Consider the following 24837-nt stretch of genomic DNA (forward strand, 5'->3'; position numbering starts at 1 on the left):
ACACTCACATCACCAACCATCTCAGGATTATGTAGCAGTAGTGACTTTGCAAGGAAGACATGTAAGACTTCCACACATTAATTAATTCCTTCAGAATTGACACATTTGTTAAAAGGAAGAAAAAAAAAAAAACAATAAGGAGGAGGTCTATGGGAGCCAGACCCAAAGGTCTAGATGACCCCAAAAAATTAATAATTGAAGAAATGGAAGGAGTTATACAATTATAGAGAAATACTTAAGTGCCAAAATATGATTAAAAGTATTTGTTATAACTAAAATAACAGAATTCCATGGAAAAAAACAGTTGAGTTTGAAAGAGAATTTCTGGAAATGAGTCAGTAGTTCATTAGATGTTTTAAGAGGAGAATAGATGGGTTTTTTTAAGTTGGCTGTATCTGAAAATTATGTCATTAAGGTGGGATATAGTAACTCAAAAAATCATTTTAAGCTCACATGAGATGTTTACAAACACGCTTTTAATACAAATACAAAAATAACCAGTATCACGGCATCCCTTTCTTAGATAACAAAGAAAAAAGAGGAATAAATGTTCACATAACAAACCACATTTTTAAAAGATGTAAACAAAAATGTAAACAGAAGAATGAAAATGAAAATTATGAAGTACTCCAGACCTGAATGTCAATGAAAATGCCAAGGTTGAAAATTGTGAAAATTCAAAAGTGGCTGGAACAGTATTGGAGAAGCATGGAAAACTTTGATCAAAAACATTCAGAAACTGGAAAAATAATGTGTTAAATGTTCAGAGCAATAAATTGCAAAATAGTATATTAAAAATGAGAAAGTAGAAAGTTAAAAATCAGAGAAGTTAGGGAACAAGAAAAACAAAACAAGATCAATAGAACTAAGAGCTAATTCTCTAGATGATCAATAAAACATGCAAAGATTTGTCAAGATTGATAAAACAAACAAAATCAAATCCACTAAATATCAAAATAAAGACAGAAACATATCTGATATTTAAAAATCATTATAAACATTATTCCAATAGTGTTAATGTAATATGAAACAGACAATTTCTTTTCACAGCACAACTGTAAGAAATATCAATCTCAGGTGATGTCAATTATACCTGAAATTTGTTTTATTTTTATTTCATACTCATACACTAGAATTTTTAAGTGTTTCTTAAAGAATTATCAATTAATACTCAAAAATACAGACATTTTTGCAAAAAAAAACAAAAAAAAGAAAAAAATTGGAAGTATTTCTTTGTTTATCTTTTCTTTTATAAATTAAACATTTTTAAAAGCAAGTGGACAAGACATTTTATGAAAATAGCACTATTTTTAATAATTAACTTACATTCCTGTCTATCTTCCATTTAGTGAATTAAAACTAGGCAATGTGGTTCTTTCCATGTGACCAATGGGGAAACTTTAAGAATGACAGTAAGTCTGTCCAAGATCACACAGACTGGAAGTGGTATGAACACCCACAGTAAACTTAGATAGTCCAGGTTAGGCTCTTCTCTTCTTCACTACTGAATTTCTTTCTTAATAAAATAAATTTATAAACCAAGTGCAGCTATAGATTCTTAATGCTCAGTGATGGTGTAAGGTTGGGAGAGCCATGTCTCCAGATGATTTCTTCTGAGTTGAGAATTCACATCATTATGTTAGGTGTCTCCAGTCACCTCTCTAGGATTCTGCAGCATTTTATAAATCAGAATGTATACCTTCCATCTCCAGCAAGCATTTGAGCTCAGATTTGTTCCTTTGCTGTCCCTTTCCATTCTAGATTTATAAGCATAATAGTTGATGGCCATATTGCTTCCTCACCATGCACGTCACCCCCTCCCCCATGCTCAAGGGCATTTGATTATTTATAAATACTTTTAGCATAAGAAGCAAATTGCTCAGAGTGGCCTCCAAGGTCGGTCTATCCATGCTGTCTTCTCCAGCCTTTGCCTGGCCTACCTTCTCCACTGCCTTCTGACCTTTAACTACTCTGGCTTTCCTCAATGCCTAGCATTTGTTCCTGGTACTTTGTCATGGTGTCCTTATACCTATCCAACTGCCCTGATTGTGCCCGGTCCCACTCTTCAAACCTCACCTCAGGAATCAAAACTCAGGAAATCCCTCTCCTAAATACTTCCCCACCCCACAACTAGGTCAGCATCCCTTGTTGAAACTCTCATGCTACATCTCTCCTTAGCACTGTGCACACTTTGTCATTCCCTCCCAGTTCTGAGATGATTTTATTCATCTTCCTCTTCTCCATGAGAACATGTGCTGTGGCCATGCGAGAATAGGGAATGTATGTGGTTTTTTTTGGTATCGATTCCTTAGTGTTGAACACAGGGTACTTACTTTGTTAAAGTAGTCAATGCGCTACTGGGAGGGACAGGAAAAGTGGCAGAATGTTGTTTGCAAAGTATCTGCTATTATTCTCCTCCCTGTACTCATGTTCTTGCTATGGCCAAGAGATGAGTCTGTTTATCAGGCTTGCCTTATGACTTCATTTCTTCTAAGGATCCACCAGAAGAAATGGATGTCAGCTCTGCCACGGATCCATATGACCAAATCCAGACTAACAGAAGGTGTCCATCCAAATGCTCAACTCAAGACCATCTTACATTACTCATCCCATCTCCCACACCCTGCCATGATGGTTAGACTAGCTAAAGAGGTAAGTTTTCAAAGAAAACACAAAGGTGAAACCTCACCTCTGACCACCACAATCCCTTCCGGTCACCACGAGGATCGAGCATATCTCACTAGAAGGTGCATAAGATTTAGGCCAGTGTGGTGGGGACTTTTAATTGCCAATTTAACCCAAGCTAGAGTCACCTAGGAAGTGAGTCTCAGTGTGGAATTGCCTAGATTAGGTGGCTTCATGTTCATGTCTGTAGGGAATAATCTTGATTACATTAAATAAATTTAGAAGACTCATCCCCTAGGGTGGCTGTAGGAGAGTCTGAGTTTTATCACGGTAGAGAATTGAGCTGAGCATAAACAGCCATTCATCAATTCATTGCTTTACATTCTTAACCATGGGTGTGATGTGACCAGCAACGTCAAGTTCCTTCCCACTGCTTTGACTTTCCCTCAGTGATGAATTATAACCTGGAACTGGAAGCCAACAAACTCATTTCCCCTTTAGTTGCTTTTGTCGTGGTATTTTATCAAACAAAAAGAAAAGAGGTCAGGATTGGCTTAGAGAAACAATCTTTAAAAGTAGTAAGTACTCTGCCAGGTCTCAAGTGTTATTATTATAATTCCCTACCTGGCAGGGTTGCTTTTCAATAGATAAATCTTGAGGAGACTGGCCAATGAAACTCCCAGATCCAATAATCCAAAATCCTTGAGGACATGTCCCAGTCCTTTTGGAAAGCTAATCAAACTATATGCAAATTGGGCAAAATACCATATAAATCTTGATTACTGTTTTATTTAAACCTCATTCTTCATTCTGAGCTGTTACTCTAGGTCATAGAAAGGAAACAATGAAGAACCTAAAATGTATCCATGTCTGTAGATCTGGACACACCAAAGTAAAAATATTCATATTAAGAAGGCACTAAAACATTGGACTTTCTCTGGACCAGGCTGCCCTCTGAGGGCTTCGCTTATTTATTCTTAGAAAATGTGTATGAAATGAGGTCTAGGATTATCTATCTTCACTTTGCAAAGGAGGAAAAGAAGCAGGGGGCAGGAAACAATCCTCCTAAACCTGCTCTAGTGTCTATTTCCTGAGCCCCTACACTTCTTCAAGTACTTGTGCCTACTCCTTCCTCCCCAGAGCTCCCACTCTATGCTATGGACTGGAATTGCAGTTGGTTTCTAGGCAGACTTTGCATGCAAGTTAAGACCCCAGTTACAAGTGCACATGAACCTGGATTTTCCAATTGAGCTTGGCTCCAGCTCCCTGGAGAGTTTATAGCAAATTGGGAAAGCTAGAACTGTCTCCTGCCCACTCTTGCTAATTAAACTCCTCCAACTGACACTTTTTGGCTGGTTCCAAGAGGATATTATTTTTAGCTTGTGAGGGTTAAAGGGGAAGGGAAGTGTGCCAGATTCAGGTTGTTAGAGAGGGAAGGAGAGAACAGAGCTCAGAGAGATGCATAGTGATGGTGGCTACATTTAATAATACGATGAGAAAATTGGGAGCCTGGGTCTGTCTTGGGCCATAAGGAAGGTTCTACACTCTGTTGACCTCCTAATGGCTCTGCCACATTAAACTGTGGAGGATTTCCATGCTCACACAGTCCCAGAGGAACTGAAGCTGCAGATATTAGGAAGATCCTGATGGGTTATTGTGATTATGATTATTGCTATTTACTGGAATAAAGGAAGAGTGAAGCTTCCTGGGCCCTGGTACTTGCAGAGCTCTTTTGCAGCAGAGATAATCAATGACTTACTAACAGGACCCTGATTAGAAAAGTTAGAGACACAGAGTTTATCAACAAGACCAGGCTAGACCCTGCATAGTGATTGATAAACCTCGGCTCATGTGACCCTGGGAATTCATCTGAGGTGGACATTCTACAGCCCTGTCTCCTGTGACCTCGTCTATCTAAGTTAGCTTCACTCTTCTGCCCACTAGCTCTCCTTCCTTCCAGTCCCTTCCTCTCACTTCTGTGCTGATGATTAAAGACGCCAGACCCCCAACTATTTACCAAGAGCTCTGTAAGCTATCACAGCCCGAGCAGCTCAGGCCTCTTTAGATGAGGCATAAAACCTTGCAACCCCATTATACAAACCATAAGACTCAATTCACAGGAAAAATAACCTTTTTTGTTTGCCTATGCTCTTCCCATGATTAATAGACACCATTGTTTAGTCTGACCGCAGAGGCAGCGTTGAACAACAGGCTAACATTTTCACTCCTAGACAGATCAAGGAAAGAAAATACTCCCGACATTCAGTAGATCATTTTTCTCAGAATTCACTACATTGCCTTTTTTTTTTAAGAACATGTGGGTGAAATTTTTAGGATGTACAATAAACATATATGATAGAGGTAAATTAATCAAAGTTTTGCTTTTGTTTTATGATAAGGACTCTTGTAAATCATACTGGCCTCAAACTTATGTATGGAAGGCCGACCCTGAAAATCCTAGCCACCTGCTTCTACCTCTTCAGGTGCTGAGATTACAGGTATACACCCTATGACCAGGATTCTGCCCATATATGTTAGGCAAGCATTCTATCAAATGAACTACATACCCAGTCTAAAGGTATTTTTGTTTTTTGTTGTTTGGTTTGGTTTGGTTTGGTTTGGTTTGGTTTGGTTTGGTTTGGGACAGGATCTCATAGTCTAAGTCTTGAAAGGAATCTATCATAAGAGTGATGGTTAGATAAGTGTGCTAATTGAGAAGGGGGAAGGACCAGATCAGAATTTGGATCTCAACCCATACCCTTACCACCTAAAGTACCTTAGGCAAGCCATGTCCCAGTAAGCATAGCTCCCTTACTATAGTAGTAGTTACCTGACAGGGTTATGCGCAGGATACCATGAGATGGTGCCATTAAACCTGAGGAAGGACCTGGCCATAGTCTTCCCTTGTACCAGTTATGTTATTAAGTTACCTGAGATCAGAAGGAGCAGGGAGTGACCAGGGGGAGGAAGACTGGACGGACAGCATCACTTCTGGCATAGGGTGGATGGGAGAGGCTTAACTTCTCAATTTTTACAAAATGCCTGGCCTCTAATAATCAATGAGAAACAAACACATAATTGCCATTGGTCCAAAATGATTGCTCACTTCTTTTCTTGACCTCCTCCTCTTTCTGTGAGCAACTACTATAAAGCATGCCCCAGCTCACAAAAGAAAACAGGGCTCACACTTAGGAGACAGCTTCCAAAGACTACTATGAATTGAGTTTTAAAAGTAGGTGGTCAGTTAGCACATAATGTGCTTTATAGTAAACTCAATAGTTTTACTAAGCCACGTCTTCCAAGGAAATGGGATAAAAAGCCATGAGAAGCACTGAATCTTATTAAATCAGTTGTTCACTGCTCCTCATCAGGAGGTAGTTTTGGTCAACTACCCTCCCCCTACAGACACTGGCAGTATCCGGAGACATTTTTGGTTCTTACAACTGCAATGGGGACAGTTTCTGGTACCTGCTGGGCAGATGCCAGGCACTCTGCTGAACAAGCCCAGAGTGTGCCTCCACAATAATTTAACATCGTCAAGATCATAGTGTGGATGTTGGGAAACCCTGTCCTAACCAAGTTTTCAGGGCCATGCAAGATTCTGCATATTATAATTGAATATTAAAATACTTAAATCGTCGGAAGAAATCTAGCTAAAATGTAAATCACTGGCTCCAAAATAAAGTAAATTCATCTCATTTGTCAGTGATTTATTATTCGTATAGTTCATGATTCATTTTTCATATTTAAAAGTATTTTCCAGAGCCAGGCATTGTGATGCCTGCCTACAAGCTCAGCAATAGCCAGGCAGTGGCAGGTATATGTCTTTGAGTTCGAGTCTAGCCTAATTTGTGTAGCCAGTTCTGGACCAGTTAAAGCTACCTAATGAGACCAAGTATAGAATGCAATGGCCATTTACACAAGCACTGCCTCAAAGATACTGGAGGCAGTTTTTATGGTTCGTGCCTGCATAGAAAATTTGAGAATCTAAGGCCCAGCTAATGTTGGCTGTGCTGTTCATGCTGATACTTGCTCCCCAAGAAACCTTCTGCCTGCATTCTTGCCAAAGGACAAAGAAGAAAAGAAGGAAAGGAAAGGAGAGCAAGCCCCTGTGAGGACCCCACTCACCTTAAACCCAGCATAAGAATTTTCCTCGGCTCCGTTCACCCTGAACATGGTTCCTAGCACAGGCATAGGGTTTCTCTAACGGCTGCCAAGGTGGAAATCAAAACATTGAAAGTACAAGGACCGGGGTAGAGGTCCCATTCGTTGTTTAGTTTTCTTCGCCTCTCCTGCCCACAGAATATGGCTTTGCCCATCTGAGAAAGCCATTAGTGAGAGAAGAGACATTATAAGCACTTCCTCTCAAAATGGGACATGTTTGCTTTTTTTGGAAACTGTCAGCCTGGAAGAGATCAGATTCAGTAGAGGGCAAAACTACCAAAATAAAATCACATGCTCCTTTGATTTCAGAGGCTCCTGATTAGAATTTGGCACCGTGGCTCCCCTATGCCCATCTGTATTCCCATGAGCCAACCAGGACCATGTTATGGCCTCAGGAAGTTCACTACATTGCTTGGCCCATGAAAATACAGGTCCAAAGAGGATCTAACTGGGTGTGTGACGTGTGGATTATTAGCCAGAAACCCTGCACAGTGCTAGGAAGGCATTGGTTGCTGCAGGGGAATTTCAGAAGGGGCAATTAGGTTAGTGTTATAAAAGAAATAAGAGAAGGTGGCTTGGATAGATTCTTATTTAAAGTTGCAGTAGCCCAATTTGGATTTAAAATGTATTTTTTAAAACATATCAATGAGTTCATAAAGCTACTGCCATATTTAAATATTCCCCCTCAGCCTATGGCTTCTTCGGAGGCAGGCTTCTTAGGGCCAGCAGCTATTAACATCTAATTTTTCTTTGTGGTGAATCATCATAGATTCTTGATGAATTATTCCACTTTAATCCCAACATAGATGGTGTCTCACATGATCCCTATAACACAGAGAGATGCTAATACAGAAAGAATGTCTTTTATTCTGACTTATCTGCAATACACTAAAGACGAAAAGCAAATTTTCCAGGGGGTGTATGGTCAAATGAGAAGGGACCGAATTCAAACAAAGTACTGTTACATAGTATTTAGTGACTAAATGGTGGCTCATTTATGTGGTGTTGGCACTGGGAATGGCTTTGTAAAATGAAGTAGCTCTATATCTGCACAGGAATCCAGATGAGATTTGCTGTCTCTGTCTCTCTCTGCCTTTAGAAGTCCCCTGGGCTAAAATAAGATGTTCACTGTGGAGCCCTTGTATGCACCTGATCTACATCCCACTTTAACTTACCAGGTTAGTACTTTGGGTGGAAGGATACTTCTAAGGTGTAAACAACAGAGCCTTCCTAAGCAACAGACACAAGGTAAACAGCATATAACCAATAGAAATGGATCTCCAGAGACCGGAAGCCCTGTGACTATGATTTGAAAAATGAACTTCAGCTTTAGAATGGGCAGAGGACTGCGTGATTTGCCAAGGTTATTTACCTGAGTAACCTGGCATCTAAATGTTCTTTCCATTGAATCCACTAATGGGGTCTTGAACTCAGTCCCTAGAGGTATAACATAGTGGGCCTTTGCTTCCTATGGCCTCTTAGTCTTTTCATGTATTGATCATATCACTGCGTTATTTCCTAGGATAAGACATATTCTGCCTGCCCCCACACATGCATCTTAGAGCAACTCTGGGGAATATATACATTATTTGTTGATAGTGTATAATAATGACCAAATTTAATAATAATAATAATAATAATAATAATAATAATAATAATAATAATAATAAATGACAGCAGTAACTAAGATTTATTGAGACTCTGTCAAATGCAAGGTATGGAGCTAGGAACTATCCTTTATTCAGAATCACTCCTTCCATTACTTAATAAACCGTTTTTTTTCTAGGATCACACATCTTTGCTCTATGCCTGGAGGAAACCGGGCATTTGTTCCCTCAAGTAACAGGTGTTACTAATATATGCAAATGGGTAGAGGCCAGGGAAACTGGGGTGAGATTTAGTATCAGGAAGTTAGCAACTATTTCATTAAGTGATTTTTCCCTTGTAATCTATTTGAAATAAATTACTTGAATAATAAAGATTTGAGAACATTTCACAGAGAGGTGGGGGATTAAGATTCCCAGCTGTTGAATACATGGCCAAGGAATTAAACGCAGAGACAGAATGACAGGGGCCTGTGGATTGGTGATTCCCTGTAGTCACCTGCATGATCCAATCGAACAAGGGCAAGAAAGAGTTTACTGGAGTCATTTTCAAAGACAGACTGGAGAAAAAAAAAATACCTCAGTGGAAAAGGACCACTACCCAGACTGAGCAAAGTCAGAGATTCAGAGTAGACAGAGAGAGGCTAGAGCCAGGCTACCCACATCTACAGGATGCTAGGAGCCTTGAGGTACGCGTAAATGTCTGAGAGTCAGAATGCAGCCTGCAGGATAGGATCCAGGCACACAGACGCTAAATGGCTTCTGTGACTGTCTAGTCAGATTTAGCACTCAGTGTGCCCTTCCCCCAACCACAGCCTCTGCCCACCTTCAAACACTTTCTTCCAGGGACTCTGTCTCCATTCCAACCTCTTCAGAGCCTTTAGGTAGTTATCTCCTTGGGATTTGATTGAAGTCTTTTATGTCAAGTGCTCAGACAGAGAATGAGCTGGCTGTGGCTGGTCCCGCAGCTGCAGGAGGGCCCTCTCCAGTTGTCTCCCCAGTAGAGCATCACCCAGAGTACCCAGAACTTTCAGATACATGTAATAAAACAGGTGCATCAAGAGCGAGCTCAAAATCCAAACTAGGATTTAAAACGATTGAAAATGAAAATTCAAAAGGAGCAGGAACATAGGCTCATTGTGAATCTACGTAGCTTCCTACTGTAGACCCAAGTAGGAGATCTAATGAGACCAGCCTCAGAGCTATTTGGCCCAATTTTGACTCTGCAGTCTCTCACTAGGCAACTTGCTTAACCTCTCCCTCTCGGTTCCCTCATCTATAAATTGGAGCCAAAAATAGAATCTCGTATGAGGTTTTTATGAGGACTCAGGAAGTTAATAAATATAAAGCCCTCAGGCCAGTGTAGGACCTAGGATGTGCTCCTTAAGTTTTATCTAAAGGCATGCGAATAAAGGGGCTTTGTATAAATCTGAGCCTGGGAGTAATTCTGACTGGAGAGAGGAGCTAGAGTGCTCAAAGATGCAAGACTGCAGGGTAAAGAATGCGGCTTCCCTTGTAACAACTGCCCATCATTCCTTAAAGGTTCTCCAGTGCTACCCTGCTCTCATCCTGCCTTAGCTTAGCTACTCTCTACATTCAAATGAGGATTCTTCCGTGGGCTTGGGGTAGGTGAGTGTGGGGACACAGATTCTAACACCACAGGACAGAGTCCCGAAAAGAGCCCTAGCTATGGATTCCAGACTCCTCCCAGGTGTATGGGTTGAGGCTTGCCACTCAACTCCTCTGCCTTCTTCCTCATCTGCATCTATGCAACATGTCTTAAATGACTGTTGAGGAAGTGAATTGTACAGGTAAGACTTAAAGTATTCAAGTGGCCACTGTGGCATTTCCCTTTCTCCATTGACCTTGTTCCCGACTGAGGTTCAGAAAGAGCAAGTTCTTATATATTAAGTATGGTGCCAGCCATAGTCGCTTCCTCATCTAAGGAATGCATTTCTATGGCACATGATGCTACCCAATTCTGCACAGTGAAGCCAGCGGTGTGCATCTGCCTCACAGATAGGCAAACCTTGTTGGGTCTTAGGAGCTCTTTGAAATTAAGTTTAGAGAACCCCAGATAGAAAGAAACCCCAAATGGAGTGATACAATGTGCATGTGAGTATTCGTGTATATGAGAATCCGTGTGTGTGTGTGTGTGTGTGTGTGTGTGTATGTGTGTGTGTGTGTGTGTGTGTGTGTGTTACACAGTCAAATGTGTACATATGTATGTGGAGGCCATGGGTCAACCATTCTTCAGTCCTTGATTGCCATTCCTCAGGACACCATCCATCTTGGTTTTGAGACAGGGTGTCTCACTGACCTGGAACTAATTCAGATTAGATTAGCTAGTGAGTGAGCTCCGGGGATCCTCCTGTCTTTGTTTCTCAGGTCTTGGATTACAAGCTTGTAATGCCTGGCTCTTTAATGTGGGATCTGAGGCGTAAACTAGGGTCCCTACACTTGCATGGCAAGCGCTTTACTGACAGAGTTCTCTTTCAGGCCTCTCGAATTCTTTCTCTTATGAAGATGAACTGTACAATGGATAAGCACCAAGGGAGCATGAAGAGAAACAAAGGTGAAAGCCTGCAAAAGTCAATTGGGAAGTAGAAATGGCCAGTCATCAGGGAGGCCATCAGGAAGTAGGAAAGCTTCCAGCACATGCTGCATCTGAAAACCTCCTACTGTGAGGAACAGACACTTCTGAATATCAAGAGCATCCATCTGGCTTCCACAAAGCACATGAGAGACAGAAATCCCAGGCACTAATTCTACTCTGGTCTTGCCCTATGGAAGCCAGGCTATCCATTGTCTCCTGGGATCTGGGAGGCCCAGACATGTGTTAAGATGCCTACCCAGCATATCTTTTACCCATAGCCCTTGTGCAGAGGTTCTCAGAAATAGGTGGTTTGGTCCCCATGAGGCACTGAGAATTGTTTGGGGTCCGTTAATACTATCGTAACTGGAGTAAGGAAGGTTCTCCAGCATCCAGTGGGCAGAGGCTGAGGCTGCTGCTAATCAGAGAAGCAGGAACTGGATGCCAGTGATGTGTTCCGAGATGGCAACCCTGAGGAACTCTTCCTGGGAGACAACTGCATTGCTGGAAGCAACCACAGCCTCTCTGTGCCTGTGGAAACCTAGAGAATTGAAGAAGCACGATGTGCTTCCCATCATGCCCATGATTACTCCTCCAGAGTACTTTGGGGAATGATAGGTTTGCATCCTCCACCAAGATCATCTCTTGGGCCACAGTGCAGAGCCATCATTTACTATAGTGGATTTGCCTTGTAATTTAAGTTGGGCTTTAACCTACAGATTAAACCATACAGACATCCCCACCCTTGAAATCACACTAATCACACATCACACTATGTATATACAACATGCATAGGTTGGGGGGAGGCACGTCAAGGGGCTCAATTTGTGCTGACTTTTATGTTTCAAAATCCAAAGTTGAAATGCTGGATGCTCTTTCTCTTCCAGTGCCAGGCACTGCGGAAGTCATGGGTTTAACATACAGACATGGCCATGTCCAAGAACCTCAGCACACACAACCAGTCCTGCAAATGGCACATGAATGACATCAAGAAACTGGGTCACAAAGGCAAGAATCTCTTAAGGGGGTTGACCCACAAGAATAGGTGTTGTGCCAAGAAGCAAAACAAGTAAGACCTGAGGATTCAAGCCAATAGTGCAAAGGCAATGAGCGCATGTGCAGAGGCCATCAAGGCCCTTGTGAAGCCAAAGGTGGTTAAGCCCAAGATGCTAAAAGGCCACAGCTGCAAACTCAGATGTCTTGCATTCATCACTCACCAAAGCTTGAGGGAGCGTATTTGAAGCTATATGGCCAAGGGTCATGAGCTCTGCCAACCTAAGCCCAAGGTTCAAACCAAGGCAGAGGTCACAGCTCCAGCTAAGGTCCAGGCTTCAGCTCCAGCTCAGACTCCCAAAGGTACCCAGGTCCCTGTAAAGTCCCTATGGAAAAGGTTTCTATCTGCCAATGTGAAGCTAGGTGGACTGCTGGGACATACATACCTACACATGATTTGCAGATGACCAGTGTCCTATGAGACAAGATCTATTTAAAAGAAAGAAAGGAAAGAAGGAAGGAGGTAGGGGAGAATGGGGGAGAGAGAGAGAGAGAGAGAGAGAGAGAGAGAGAGAGAGAGAGAGAGAGAGAGAGAGAGAGAGAGAGAAGAAGAAGAAGAAGAAGAAGAAGAAGAAGAAGAGAAAGAGAGAAAGAGAAAGAGAGAGAGAGAAAGAAAGAAAGAAAGAAAGAAAGAAAGAAAGAAAGAAAGAAAGAAAGAAAGGAAGGGAGAGAGAGAGAGAGAGAGAGAGAGAGAGAGAGAGAAAGAAAGAAAGAAAGAAAGAAAGAAAGAGAAAAAAAGAAAGAAAGAAAGAAAGAAAGAAAGAAAGAAAGAAAGAAAGAAAGAAAGAAGAAAGAAAAGAAAGAAAATCCAGAGATGGCCATCAGTATATTGAGACATTTTACCTGGCAGCATTTCCTGAGACTTGGAAATAGAACATCAGCTATGTGACCCACTGAGAGAAAAGACTAGAGAAATTTCTATGGGGGCATTGTGTCTCCTATTTGCACACAGATAAAAAGTGCACAGTAAGAACCCACAGTTTAGCAGGCTCAGTCTATAGTAAGTGACTCAGAAAGCAAGAGGATGCCTGTCTGCTTATATTGATTATTGACTGCATGGACACTGTCTGTTGACTGTATTGATGCAGGGAGATCTCAAGGAGAAAATAGAAAGACTCATAACATTGGCTCCATGTTCTAGGGAAATACTGGGGTTCATCACAAAGTCTCAAGGTTAGCCTATGTGAATATTCTCACATCCAGATCAGAGGAACAAGAGATTTTTGTGAGACTTGGCTATCTGTGGGATAAAGGCTCTGCAAGTAAAACAGACAAGTGAGAATCAAAGACACAAAGGAGGGAGATTGGTTGGAAACATTCCAGAGGGATTTTACCTAAGCTGGGACTCTTGAATTGACACAAAAAGATCAATAAACCCATAGAAAGCTGGGGAGATGTCTCATGGTAAGGCCTTTGCTACACAAGTACAAGGAACTGAGGTCAGATCCCCAGATCCCATGTAAAGCTGGACACATTAGTATCCATCTGTAACTCTGACATTACAGCATAGAGATGGTACACAGAGATAAAAGAGACTCTCTGGATTCTCATGGGATGGCAGAAGACAAAAGATGCAACTCTAAGAAGACAGAAGGTGATGACCAATACCTGAGGTTGTCCTCTGACCTCCATAAGTGTACCATGAGAGTACCCACTCTTAAGCACATGCACACAATACACACATACATACATGAGCACACACTTATATTACATACACACATGCATGCACATATACACATATTTTTTAAAGTACCATATAGGAATTAAACTTCTAACCAAAACAATACAGGAAACACTACTAGAGTAGTTATCTCCAGCTATTTCTTTGGTGCCCACAATATTTTAGCTTTCAGGCTTTGAATTTACTATCTCCTTTAATACAAAGGACATTATCAGCTTCATCTTCCTATTTAAGAGATCCGTGGATTAGGTACAGAAACCTACTCAAGTACTCCTAGTTCAAAATACTTTATTTGGGGGATAAAGATAGGCTGTTAACTCTCACTCAACCCAGGCCTCCGCCTGTCCATAGGTCAGCAAACTGAATCCACATCATCTGATGTGACCTCCAGGCTAAGGAAGGGGAATGAGAACAACTGGGCTGCATCCTCTCATACTCCTGTATGTAGGTGTATAACTCTGGCTGGTGTCCCTGCATTTGCACAGTTAGCCAGCTGCCAGACACTCTCGTGCAAGTGACTGTGGCTATATTGTCAAAGAGTTGTCAAGAACACGTGGCACTAGATTAGAGACAGCTAGATGTGGAGGAGAGGACTGGAAAATACACAATCAGAAACATATTCATTTCCCAGTGTAAAGTGCGAAAACTCAGCCTGAAAGACTCTATTTCTAAAGATTCTTCTCTTTTGTGAGAAAGAGCCCTGGAGTTTTCTCAGCCAGGAAGGGAAATAGCACTGAGGGAAACTTTCCTTCATTTGTAATCAAGGCTTCTACTTCACTGTCTTTCCAGTTACAACCTCCAGTTTGGAAATGCCAAGCCAGCTGCTCCTAGCTTTCTTCCAGTTGCTGGTAAGAGCTCATAACAAACTTTACACTAAATTCCATAACCCTATGTAAATCCACTGAAAGCCATCTTTCTGCAGAAGCTCATGGGTGGCTTTCAGTCAGATACAAGCCAAGAGAGTCTTTTCTGTATGTTTGAAACATACACCTTGTATATATTTATGTGTTTTCTATATTATTCAAATTGATTATTAAAGAAAGCATGTAGCATATATTAGGAGGCATTAAACTGCATTGAATTATTAAAATTAAAATAATTTGCAAATCATATGCTAGGTATTGTGAGGTATTACAATTATGCAACACAGGCCAAGTGCATCTTACTGTGTGTTTATTTTTAAATAAACTTTTACTGGAAAACAGTTATTCCTATGTAGTCATGAATTTTCAGGTAGTCTATGGTTGCTTTTGTCCTACTACTGCAGAGCTGGGCAGTTGTAACACAGACTTGATGACCCACCAAGTCTAAATCGTTCTTGATCCAATCTAAAGGACCAGCTTTCCAGTCTCTGTCTCAGAATAAGACAGGAACTGGGTTTCCCTCCATTAGAGAAGAGGTTTTAACTCGGTGACAAGTAAAACTAAGATTTCTTTCCAGAACTACAGTGATTTAATTAAACACAAATTTGGGGTCATCCTTGTATATCTACTAATATAAGAAAATGATAGAGCCATGTCCCTATATCTGCAATGATGCCTTGTGTGTCCTGAAGCCTCTCTACAGCCTTTATGGAAGGAATGAGTTCTTTTAGGGTCTGACTATTCTACTCTATTTGTGTGCACACACCCATCTGCACACTGACTTTTAAGCATAGATCTCTTCTTTAACTCCAGCATGAAATGAGCATCTCATACCCATTATGTTGCTCATGCTGTTTCGCTTATAGTACTCAGTGAGTTAACATTCTTGCGGGACTAAAATAGCTACCTCAAGGGTGAGTCCCAATAAAGCATATGTATCTGTCATGTTCCCTCCTTCACACATGCCTGCCCTTCCCCTTCCCACCGTGAATGGAAAGTGTCTCATGAGAAGCCAAGATAATCTGGCACTATACCCTTATGTGTCCCAGCCTCTGGAACCCTGAGCCAAAATACATCTCTTTCCCTTAATAAGCTATCCATTCTTGGGCATAGCTATTCTGTGACAGCAACAGAAAATAGACTAGGACAGGAGGAAGTCATACAGAAGAGGAAGAAACCCAGTATCTACAGCAGGGATGGGTAGGACTTCTCTATGCCTACAGCTTACCATGAGTCTTCTTCTTTGTAGGCTGTTCTATCAACCTTCTGGTCCCCCACATCCAATGATCTGAGGCTGTATGATGAATGCACTGGTCTGAAGACCATCTCTGCTGCCCTATGGCTTGACTTTGATCATCTCAAAACTTAGACCAGTCAAACGGAAGACCTGTGGCCTCACCTCACCAGGGCTTACTTCACATCAGCTCTGGCCCGTTAATCTAGAGTAAGCATTCCCAGCCACTGGAGACCACTGGTGTCTTGGGCGTTTCAGAAATAAATTCACAGACTTAGATGTGAAGGCCAAAAGCATTTGGACTACATTGAATACATTCTACTGAATGCTAACTTCAACAAGAATAGATCTGTGTATGTTTAAAAGATGTGTTTGTAAAACAACTAAGCCATTGGGGAAGGCTCTTATACGATATCTCAGGAGATAAGAGTGACCAGACAGATGAAAGTAAAATTGTTAGGAGCTTAAAATGCCAGACTAAGGCATTCCTGAGATGGTTGGCTAAACTGTAGAATGAATATTTGATCTAAAACTTTTAGATTGCAAAAGAGTTCTGCCCCCTATTTTAATGTTTTACTCCAGAAGTGACATGTCTCATAGTTAGGAAAATGAATGATAGAGACAAATAATTGGCTTGTTTCAACTACAAGTTTAATTGATTTGCTCATAGCTCAGTTTACTCTTCTGCAAAGCAGAAGCAATATCAGAAATCCCAGCCTCACATAAGCAGGCACAGACTGGTTTTTATCTACCTTGTGCAGGAATCTACACCAGACTGTTCGTGTCACTGATTTGATAGCAAATTATCATAGAGTAGGAACAAGTACTATTTTTGCTAAGTAGGTGTGGAAACAGAGGCACAAAGAATATAAGGAAATGCTTGAAGACTAAAACAAGAAGAAACAGCAGGATCTAAAAGCAAACACAGATCTTTCTGACTTCTAAGTCATGCTCAGGGTTCCAGAGGCTGGGACACATAAGGGTATAGTGCCAGATTATCTTGGCTTCTCATGAGACACTTTCCATTCACGGTGGGAAGGGGAAGGGCAAGCATGTGTGAAGGAGGGAACATGACAGATACATATGCTTTATTGGGACTCACCCTTGAGGTATCTATTTGCTAGTTGCTAGACTGACAACCACACTTGTGTGCATGCATGTGTGCATGCGAACTGAGCCTGGAAACCACTCTCTGTGACTTGAGACACAGACCCAGCTGGTGGAGGTAAGGACTGGTTTGCATTCCGCAAACACTCTGCTCCTGAAAAGAATCAGACACATGTAACAAACAAACAAACTGGGAAATCTGGGAAATCGTGGTGCTTTCTTCTTCTGAATTTTAGGTTTCTAATGAGGCACTTATCATCACGTGTGTTTTGCTGATCTCCAGTGTTTGCCCTTTCATTTCCTCCCTCATCTTCTTACTCTTGTAGCCCCCTCCACACACAGAGAGATAATGTGCATTTTCAGACTACTTTGATGCATGTTCCATGAGGAAGAAAATCCAAATATTCCTATTAAGCAGGGATTCTAAAAACTCTCTTTTTCACACTCATAATGCAATTATTACAGCTGCATAATTGATTGAAGAAATAATTGATCTTCGGAAGAATGAAAACTACATGCCATATAAACGTGTGTGTTTATAGTGAGAGTAAAAGATAATCATTTTTAATATATTTTATACCATATGCCTAAACATATATGCATATACATTTGTACACAGAGAATATAGCAAATGCATGTATGTGCATACATACATCTATGTGACTGAAAGGCTATTGTGCCATGCACATATGATTTGCTGAAACTCCATCAAGGGCAGGTCCATATTGGAAAGATTTTGCTGTTGGACGTGTTGAGAGGAAGCAATAAAACTGTCAGTTTACAAATAGATAAATCCCATGTTGACCCCAGTGAGAAGAACATGGCCATGAGTTATAACCTCTGAAATCTATCTGAACACTTTAAAGAGGGTAAGGCTGAGAAGGGGGCAAAGACCAAGGGGCAGAGGCAAGAAGAAGAGCTTCTGTTTGAGTTCCTCTGGGAAAACAGAATCCATTGGGGTCTCCTTCAGAAATTGGCTCTCATGTTTTACATCAACAAATATGTTGTCAATCTCTTGATGTAGTTACTATTGTTTTCCAGATAGGTAAAGTGAGGCTGAAAGAGCCTCACTACCTACTCAAAGACATGCCACTCCTTCTTGGTGGAAACCAGTTGCCTGATCAACAAGAAGACTGCTTCTACAATGGAGACCCTCAAAAATACAAAAATATGCTTGATAGAGGCTTAATAAGGATCAGGTAGGAGTGAATTGAGGGCAGAGGTTACAAAGACCACACAGCAACAACATAAGTCAGATTGGGTAGCAACAGCATGGTTGTAAATGTAGAGCTACACCTGGAACCCAAACAATGAGAAAGAAGGAGAGGAAAGGGATGAGGAAGGAAGCAAGAGACTGAAAGGAGGAAAAACAGTGGTGGGCGAGGGGACATCAACGTTTTAGCAGACATAGCAAGTTTCAGGGACACCTTCAGCTGCAGGAATGAAAAGCCAAAGGGAAATGAAAGTAGTTCAGATAATTAGAGAGAGCCTAAGTTTAGGTCATCCAAAGACTTAGACACTTCATCGAAGACCCAAGTTCTTTTCATTCTTCTGCTTTCCCATCTCCATATCATAGTATCATAGAGCAGTATGTACATTTATATTCAGAAATGAAGACAGAAGGCTGTCTATTCTGATGTATCTTTCTCACAAGTGGGGAAGGTTTGCACTCTTTTATGAAATCTACCAGCTGTTCTCTTTATGGAGCAAACCAACTACAGACACTCTTCTAAACTAATTCATGTTAAGGAGAAAAGACGTCTATGCATACACTGACTTTTGAGAAAAAAAAATGGATCTGGGAGAGTTGGTAGGGATTGGTAGGACATAGCCAAGAAAAATCTGTGCCCACACCAAAGGGGACACTTCAGTGACATATGTTAAGATGGCGCTGAGAAAGAGACACGGTGTCCCAAACACAAGAGCAGAGGTCAGATGGGAAATGATATAGGGCTCAGAAAAGAGTGAGGTTGTGTGTCATGTGTATTGTCCCCTCTGTCCCCAGGAGAATTACACATCCACTAGAGTTGCATAAACAGTCAATGCAGAGAAGGACAGGAGACAAAAATACAGTATGAAAATAAAGTTTATAATGAAGAAAGCATAAGGATATGTTTTATAGTACATAAAGTATAAGTACTAGTTGATAATATGAACTGGGATGAGGTGCATCCATAACCGAGAAGACCCCTTTTATCTCTCATGCTGCTTTCCAGATGAGGTGACTCAGTTCATCTTCCAAGCGCCAGGTTAGGCACCAGTACCCCCAAGAGACCCAACTTTGTGAAGCTCTCCCTTCTCCTCATCAGACTTTTTCTTTTTCCCTCTCAGTCTTCCAGACATAGGACAATCTGTTGTGACTCTACCATGCGATGATGCGCCTCTGAAGAGAACATCAGTCAAATGTCTTCGGGAATGGAGCCAGAAGTGAGAGGACATCGATGCTTTCAGAAATGAAGATCAGCTTGTGCTCAGATCACATTCACAGTGTTTATAGAATAACTTGAAATGTTATTTTTTTTTCATTATGAACTTATAGGATCTTCTTGAGACAGGTTTCATAATAGCCCAGGCTAACCTAGAATTCACAATGTACCCAAGGCTTTCCTTAAACTCACAGCACTTCTGCCTTTACTTCCTCAGTACGAGGATAAAAATACATTTAGAATTCATGTTTTTACTGTTAAAATATATGCATCAATGTCTCATTAAGATGTAAAGATATTCTTGGAGAATTAAAGAGGACTCTAGAGTTTTTATTTGCTTTTTCGTGAGTGAATGGTCTCAAAATTATTTTCCACGTGCAGTTAGACCACTCTAACCGGTCTGTATCAACTAAACATGATACAAAATATTCAGGAGAAAACTGAAGATATACAGAATTTTCATGTCATTATCCCCTAAACAATGGCAATGATTTACATAATTACATAAGGCATTTTAAGATGTAGCTTATGGTATACTTTTAAAATTACTGTATATGTTATAATCAAATAGTATGTCATTTTATGTAAAGGATTTGAGCATCTATAGATTTTGTAATCTACAGAGGGGGTTGTGAGACCAATTCCCTCATATTCTCATATTCCAAGATATCCCCTCCCCCCTCCTCTGTGTGTGTGTGTGTGTGTGTGTGTGTGTGTGTGTGTGTGTGTGTGTGTGTTCAACAAGAGAAGAGAGGATCATCCTAAGCGTAATTCCAATAGTTCTTCATTTCTTTATTGCCTAAAGGATCTCCAATAAAGATGCAGAATGGATGAAGCAACCTATGTAGGTTTCCGTTTTTATCTTCTCACTCTAAAGAAGAACAGAAAGGACTTGAGGCAAAGCTCCCTGTTTCAATCATCCAGGAAGCAATTCTGAGCACTAATAAGAGAGGATAGCAAAGGAGGAGGAAAGGGGGAAATTACTGGCTTGGTCAAAGCTTGCAAAATGGCACCAGTGATTAAAACATCTTATGCGGTACTCCGGCTGCAGAAGCTATCACTGACAAAAGATGGCATGCACACATACGCACACACACACATGCACGCACAAAAGGAAAGAAATTAGCCATTAAGAAATATTTCAGCATAATGCAATTATTACAGCTGTATAATTGAATGGGGAAACCATTGATCTGTAGTAGAAAGGAAATTGCTCTTCTCATTGTGTTCCTATGAATATGTGAACATTAATCTCCATCTATAATCAACGTTCATTTCAAATCTGATTGCGTGCTACTAAACACCCGTAGCTATGCTAACATTATGTTAATATGGTTCAACATCATAGCTCCCAGCTTCACAGCACAAATATTTTTCTTTGGCAATCAATAGTAATTTCAGCTGAGTGGATGAAAGTCACGTTTTAATGGTAATCTTTCCTCCAAGCCTCCGAGTGGAAACTCAGTTGGTGTCTTAACATGGCTGCAATGCATTGCATATAATCAAATAAATTAACCTGCATGGAAATGGAGAAAGAGGAAGGAAGGGAGAAGGAGGAAAAGAAATCAGAAGCCCACCTTGACCAAACACAAAATGTAGCTAATAGTTAAAAGTGTTTGCTATGTACAAAAAGTATAAGGAATGTCAGAGTAGACCTGTCAGGTGGGTCTGTGTTGGTGAAGGTGTGCAGAAAGGGGGTCACGATGTTCTGAATTGAGGCTGTTGCTTCTGGCTTCTAGGTATAGGGACAGAGAAGACAAGATCCTGAGTGAGCTAGATTCTGACAAAGCTGCCAAGCCAAACAAAGACAGAGTAAGAAGCTTGACAGGTCAGGATGGATAGTGCATGGAAGTATCTTTGCTTTGAAAAGGCCTTTCTAACATTCATTCATTCATTCATTCATTCATTTATTCATTTATTAAAACCAAGAAGAAACATATAACTTTGAAAAGCGAATTTCTGTTTATTAGAAACAAACACAGACAATGTAGGAAATAAAGAACTGTGAAGGAGGGAAGCTCCATCGGCAAGCACAGCTGGTGGAAGACAGCCAACCCCAGACAACGGGATAGTCCAGAGAGAGTCAGACAGATGCCTCATGGGAGCATCTCACGTTGCTTTGGAGTCTCTTGCTCCGTCCTTCTTGTGTTTTGACAGAAGTGAGAAAGAGGCACAGACAGGAATAAAATAAGGAATATAGTCACTTGTCCAGTACCCTTTCCAGTCCCTGTAGTCTTTAACTGATGGAACAGAGAGATCATTGTCCAGATCCCACACCCAAGACTGATGCCTTCCATTGCCTCTTTTTAAACACACACACATGTTTTCTTGAAAGAATTAAAGTTTGTTCTGTGTGTTGTTTTTGTGATGATGGTGATGATGGCGATGAGGATGAGCAGGATAAAGATGATGACGACGATAACTCTACCTCTGTTCTTTATTATAAGACAAAGGAAAATAAAACAATTCAAAAGGCTCTTCAGTACTCTGTCAGCACAGAGAACTTACAATGTTGTCATTTTCTCCAGCCACCTCCCCACCCCCATGTGTCCTGGACTCTTGTTTGAAGATCAAAGAAAGAAAGCATTTTCGTCTTATTTAAGGATGCCTTGCAGACACTGATAGTATAAATGAGGCCCAGAGATAATAGGAACCAGTAAGAAAAGACAAGGACGCCCCTGGAGAGTTGATGCCATCAGTGCTAAGAACTGGTGGTTTGACGAAATCAGACGGAGGAGGTTAGTGAAAGAGAGACTTCCAAGGCTGTGGCTAATACTGAAAATGAGAAGTCAGAAGAGCACAATTTTGATGGGTTTCCCTGCTCACAGCTCCCCCTACCCCCATGTTTTTCTAAGGAGACCTCAGCTACTGAATTAATACACTTAATCCATTTGTTTTCTTCCTTATAAGGAGAATAAAATTTGTTTGAGTTTTTCTTTAAGATGACAATAAATAATACTGCCAGTGGACGTAGTTCATAGAGCAGCAGTAGGAATCACTGAGTTTCTTTTTTCAAACCTGTCCTCGCTCTGTTTCTCTGCATACTTGCCTGGCTTTAACCTCAGTGTCCTGCTCTATTGCCATGCCCTCCTTCCTTTGTGTCTCCCCTAAACTATGTGCTGTGATCTGTCATCAACAAGCTGGTAAACAAAATCCACATAAGGGAGCTAGAGGGATGGCTCAACAGTTAAGAACAACCAAGGCTGTGACTAATACTGCTCTTGCAGAAGACCCAGGTTCTATTCCCACCTCCCACATTGGTGGCCCACAACCATCTGTAAACCCAGTTCCGGGGAACCCTATGCCCTGGCCTGGTGTTAACGGGCATGAGACACACACATGCTGCACAGAAATACAAGCATGTGACACACACACATGACTTTGTTTGTTTGTTTGTTTGTTTGTTTGTTAGTTTTCCCAGGCATGTTGTTTCAAGTCACACAACGCTCTTTGAAGTGCTTGACAGTTTGCCTAAACTTATGGTTGTGCTTAGAGACCTACTTTGAGTTTTTGTGCTTACTAAACAAAGTTTAAAAAAAATGTCATTGGGGAAATATTTAATCTTCCTACCACAAGAGAAACATCTGAAACATGCCGAGAACCAATATGGAAAGAAACAACAGCATACAGCATACTCCTCTATCGGCAGAATGTTTTGGGAGAAGCGGAGAGAACCTTGCTGAGGATTCGAAATCGGGTGTTAGGAGGTATTATTTGGTGTGTGAGGGTTTCCACACAGCCCAGATGTTCCTAGCATCTCTGTCCTTCTGGAATTTACCACATGAAATGTAGATAAAACTATTTTTATACACTAACAGCAGTATGTGAGAGAGATGAATTACTCTGAGCAATAAATGAGTTCATGGTTGAGTCCATACCTTAAGAATAATTTTAAGTCCATGTACTGATAAACTAGAATCTTATCCAAAATCACCAAGTCAGCCCCACACGTAAAACCCACATACCTTTCCATCAAGACTACAACACAAAAGCAAAAGAAAGTTGGAATCACTAGTGAGCAAAGCTGCTTACAAGCTGTCATCCGTTTGTTTAATTTTATAGAAGAACTTCAAATGCAAAAAAAATGTTGCTTTGAGAATGAGATAATAACGATAAAAATACTTATTATGAAGCAAAAAATTTTAGGGTTTTGAAGTTATCTTTTTTCTTTTACAAATTTGCAAATGCTCAGAATTACTAAACACAACACGCAAACATACAGATGCATGCACGCACACACACACACACACACACACACACACACATACACACATGCTCACTACAAGATGGACTTGCAGTAAAAATGTCACCTGGCAGATAGTTAAATAGTAACAATTACGTTTCCAATAATGAATAATAATAATAAATACAATCTTTTGCTTCAAGCTTGAGATTGCATTTTAAAACTAAGCAGCAAAGTATCTGGAAAGTAAATGAAACAGGCATTGGAAAAACCTTTTAAGATGAATGTATAAGGTCTGTGAAGATGGTTCAGTTGGTAAAACACTTATTGTACAATTGATAACATAGAATCCAGGGAGAAAGCTAGGCATCGTGCTGGGAATCTATAATCTCAGCCCTGGAACATAGAGACAGGAGCATCCTTAGGACTCACTGGTCAGCCATGGTAGACTCGGTAGCCATTGAGTTTCAGTAAGGGACTGTCCCTTTTTTTAACACCGATGTGGACACCTCTCTTATTTTATTTTATTTTATTTTGGTGAGAAGGTTGCAAGGGTGGAGAGGCAAATACGAAGGAGATGAGATGGATTTCAGTGTATAATGTGAAACTTACAAAAAAGTCCATTAAAAGTTAAATAAAGAAAGAATATAAAGACAAAAAAAAAAACTGTTTCCAGTTCTGTTGATCAAGAATGCTGCCAAGAAATGGACACTATCATTTGGACAAAATGGCAGTCTACAGAATGAGAAAAAAAAATTTACCAGCTACAAATCCAATAGAGGCCTAATATCCATAATATATAAAGAACTCAAAAAAAAAACCCTGGATATCAAGTATACAACCCAATTTAAAAATGAGATGCAGATCTCAGCAGAGAACTCTCAAAAGAGAAACCACAAAGATCTGAGCTGTAGTTAAGAAAATGTTCAACATCCTTTGTCATCAAGGAAATGCAAATCAAAGCTAGCTTGGAATTTCATTTTATACCAGTCAAGATGGCCAAGATCAATAAAACAAGCAACAACTGCTGCTGCCCAAGATGGAGTAAGAGGAACACCCATCCATCGCCAGTGGGAGTGCAACCTGGTGCAGCGTCTATGGAAATCAACGTGACTGCTCCTCGGGAATTTGGAAATAGATCTAGTACAAGTTCCAGCTATATCATTCTTGGACTTATGCCCAAAGGACTCTACATCTCACAACAGATACTTGCTCAACCATGGACATTGCTGGTTTTTCATAATAGCCAGAAATTGGTAACAGCCAACATGCCCATCAATGGAAGAACGAATAAAAAAACTATG

General features: G+C 40.7%; 1 long non-coding RNA gene across 1 annotated transcript in view; it reads left to right on the top strand.

The window, feature by feature from the left end:
- Positions 1 to 14928, top strand: part of 4933416E03Rik (RIKEN cDNA 4933416E03 gene) — a 33949-nt gene extending 19021 nt beyond the window's left edge. The window contains exons 3-7 of the long non-coding RNA NR_040498.1: positions 2496 to 2652; positions 7889 to 7967; positions 10893 to 10968; positions 11874 to 11994; positions 14510 to 14928. This is a non-coding gene — a long non-coding RNA (RIKEN cDNA 4933416E03 gene). The remainder of the gene's footprint in view (positions 1 to 2495; positions 2653 to 7888; positions 7968 to 10892; positions 10969 to 11873; positions 11995 to 14509) is intronic.
- Positions 14929 to 24837: the final 9909 nt, after the last annotated feature.

Source organism: Mus musculus, chromosome 2 (genome assembly GCF_000001635.26).
Source record: "Mus musculus strain C57BL/6J chromosome 2, GRCm38.p6 C57BL/6J".
Taxonomy (NCBI): Eukaryota; Metazoa; Chordata; class Mammalia; order Rodentia; family Muridae; genus Mus; species Mus musculus.